The sequence below is a fragment of the Egretta garzetta genome, unplaced genomic scaffold (genome assembly GCF_000687185.1).
Source record: "Egretta garzetta isolate BGI_Z169 unplaced genomic scaffold, ASM68718v1 scaffold397, whole genome shotgun sequence".
In the NCBI taxonomy this organism is placed as follows: domain Eukaryota; kingdom Metazoa; phylum Chordata; class Aves; order Pelecaniformes; family Ardeidae; genus Egretta; species Egretta garzetta.
This window is the reverse complement of record NW_009260493.1, coordinates 4,448,504-4,452,437: the sequence shown is the minus strand read 5'-3', so window position 1 is coordinate 4,452,437 and position 3,934 is coordinate 4,448,504.

Below are 3,934 nucleotides of genomic sequence, written 5' to 3'. Positions count from 1 at the left end.
CCCGCCGCTGCCCTCCGCAAGCAGCCCCCCGAGAGGCGCTGCCCGGCCGGCCAGAGAGGGGACCGCCACGCCGGGCGGAAAGCGGGATCCCCTCCGGGAAACACGACTTCCAGCATCCCAGCCAGGTGAAACCACGGCGCTGTGGAACACAGGGTGACGGGGAGCGAGGGGCTTGGAGATGAAGAAATTTGATTCCCGCCACCCAGCTGTAGGTTCTGAATAGGCTCTACTCCAAGACATCAGCTGTCTTTAAAGTTTTAGGGTTTGATTTGTAACACAACTGTCTCGACTATGGAAATGGGGACAGTGATGTGTTTTATCCATGACTTATCTGCAAATGGTGTAACACAGTGGAGAGTAAACATTGTTTGCCTCTTCGAAGTGTAGCGTTTGTCCCTAGAGTTTCTTGGTTTTCAGTGAGGTATCTTTTACTTCCTAGTGTCTGCACTTGTACAGGCTTTCCAAACAGCTCCATCTGCTTCCAGCAGAAGCCATGAACGCAGGTAGCAGTGCAAATATGCTGAAAGGGGGGCAGGCCTGCTGGACTGAAGCTTTTGAGATAAAGAGCTAAGGCAGAGGAATAACAGCATTTGCCAGTAAAGCTCTCTGCAGACTGATTCTTTCCCTTCCTCTTCTCAAAAGGATGTATGAGCTTGCAGTGAACTTGCTTGTTCATATTATTAAAACAGATCTCTCGAAGCCCTGTGGGTGTATGGAGAAAGCAAATGAATGCACGGAGGACTTGCTGAAGTGGGAGAAAGTTTGACCACTGAAATACCAGAAGCAAAGCATGTCACGTGTGCAGTAATAAGATAGCCTGTCCATGGCATGCTGTCCAGTGTAGGAATTAAATTTAATGATGTCTGATGCCTTCTTCAGTGATTTATCTTAAATAACCTTTTACTAAGATTATCAATCAAAAAGTATTCCTGCTTCTTAAAAGTTACACCTCTCTGTATCTATTGATGGATCTTTGTGACCCTTCTCACCTCCCTGAATATATAAATGTGTTACAGTCGTGCAAATGACTGATTCATATAATGCCAATCAGTTTATTAGAAAACCCAGCCAGTGCTAGTCCTCAGAAATGGTCAGGCTAGAGACCTCACCTTTACCACTAGGCAGCCGACAGGAATTGTCACAGAGCTCCTCTGTAAGTGTTTCTTGTTACAGATCAGGCTTCCTCTGCACAGTGTTAAATTCACCTGCACTCCCTCTGAGGCAGCCTTACTGTCAGCTTGGGTATTTATCACAGCTGCTGGTACCCTCTACTTTGCTGAGTGTACACAAACTTTTCTGAGACCATCAATATCCAGATTTCTGCGAGTGGTCCAAATCAGTCCTTTTGGTTCCCATTGGTTGGATGCAACATGTGTCTTCAACACTGTGACCTCAGAGTATGGTCCTTTCACTAATATATTTGAAAATGGGCTTATATGTGAACAATCAATATGATTCCCATTGAGAGAATAGTTTAAAAGTCAGCACGTCTTTAACATTGATTTGCCTGAGATATCAAGAAGCTGAGTTTTTTTGCGTGAATATCAACACAACACTTCAAAAGCTTCTATTGGCACAAACTTCTCGCAGTTTGTGTGGAGAGAGGTGAGACCCCTTGCTTTTTGTTGCACACCACCACCACTCCTACAGCTGCCCTTCAGGAGAATTTCTTCTATCCTAATGATTTTTACCTGTCCTTTAGTCCAAAGGATGGAATTCCTAAGGTTGAGGAATTAGGAACGCATTCGGTGGAAATTTATATTCCTGATTTTTGTCATTACTTAATTTAATATAATTTCAGAACTCTGAACAGCAAGGAAATAAGCTTTGGTGACCGTGAGTGTCTCCAGCTCAAGGGACGCAGAAAGGTAGGTTACGCTTCTACTGTCATTCAACAGATGTCTGTGTAAAGGCAAGGGAATATACTCAAACAGCACAAATACAATTTCTTGCAGAGGCAAAAAGGAGAGGGAAAAGATCCACAGACCCTGACACAAACCAGCCGGAATTCAGATCCCCGCACACAAACTGTTCATCATCCTCTTTTCAAACAAAAGAATCCATCTGACTCTTTGGATGTTACTTCAGATTACAGTCCAGAGACAACGTGACCGTGCAGCTGTGACACGGTACTCAGCACAAGAGCAAAGGAGAGAGAGAGTGCCACAGGGAAGTCTCCTTAGTGGGAAAGAAGCTGTGCATAGGCTGAAATCAGCCAGTGCAGGCAGAGCCTATCCGGGAGTGCAACACCGCTGAGCAGGGGCTGCAAGAACTTGCAAACGTGGGAGGCAAATCTGCTTCATCAGTAATTCCCAAACGTAGGGATGCAACACCAGTCTGTGTAGGAATGAGGAAATCCATGCATCTCACAAACGCCCTCTACCGAGAACTGCTTCTAACAGGGGAAAAGGCTCCTTTCACCTGTTCGTGCAGCTCAAGGCACTTGGTAATTCCAGGGCTAATTCCAGATTTGCACATCACAAAAAGCTTTGTGTAGTCCCATGAAGAGCCCAGCATATCTGCCACCAAAACCACCTGTAGTAAGTAGGCTTTAATTAAGTACGCATGCTTGCAAACTAAATGAGAACTGTGTTCAAATGCAACCCTGGAAGTGATCATGTTTAAAAGCCTGATCATCAGTCATACATTAAAAAGACACAAGGCAACAAACAAGGAACGAATGCTATTTGATTTTAAACACTGAGCATTAGGAACCAAACCTTAGAGAAATTATTGTAGTATCACGCATTAGACCAGCAGATACAGTTGGAAAAAGTGGACATGCATTGTAGCAAAGAGTGACTTCTCCCAGACAGTCAGATGAACAATAACCTGTAGTAACTTCTGAAGGCTTCTTCCTTGTTACCTGAATACAGGCTTTCTTAATTTGGTGCAGGGTTTTTTGTGGCAGACTTCCATTACCTTGCAGCTTCTTGAGTCAGGGGCTCTGTTTAAAGGACAAGAGGATACAGAAACAGATCACTTCCTCTGTCCCCAGGTTTCAGAATAGGTAACAGGGTTTGCTACTTGCTACTATGTGGGTAACTGGAAGTGGGTCCAAGAAGCAGCTGGGAAGAGTAGGCAGAGTTGGAGAAAGGAGGGGATGGAGACAACGGCTCTCTACTTGGTTATGAAACACTCCATGTTGTGGAGCCCCCAAGGAGGACGAATGTTCAGCTTCTAAGACCATGTTTCTAAGGCCAGACCTCAAACTCTAAGGGTAGACATCTCAACATCAAACTTCTATGACCCTTGTACTAGTAAAATAGTGCTGAAAGTTAATCATCTCATAGCAATGCTCATTCCCTAGGAGAAATGGATATGAGAAGAATTATTCTAACAAGATGAATGGTTGTGGATTTGTGTAGACAATTTCACAAGTGGTATCACTTATGAAACTAGTTATGTTCAAAAGAGAAATGCTGAGTTCAACTACAGCTGCTCAGGGATGAGGTCTAAGCAGCAGCTAACTATTAGAAAAGATGTCAGATGTGTGCCATGCAGCCTTTTCCCATTCAAGACTCCAGGTAACAGAAGAAGTAGCTACACTCTGTGGTCAGAGCTGAGCTGTATCTGCTGGCAGTACTATGTCTGTGGAGCACTTGGCTGCAAGAAGTACTCTGTGGCCTCCCAGGCCTGGCAAAGCTGCAACAAACACCAATATGGAAATTCCTCTTTGTTAAGTCTGCATGACTGGACACAGTGACTCTAGAAAAGAATGCTAGAGTGATTCATCATGCCTATTTCTTAATTCTTCAAAACACGCTTTTTCGATTAAACAGACTTTGCATTAATTAAAAAGAAAAAAAAAAGTCAGGAAGGAGCTTTAAGTATGACACCCATCTCCCCAGACTGAGTGCCATGGCTGAGCCCATACCCCTGTGCACCCAACCCAGACTGTCTTTAGTCCATCCTTCTCAACTCCCTGACTTTC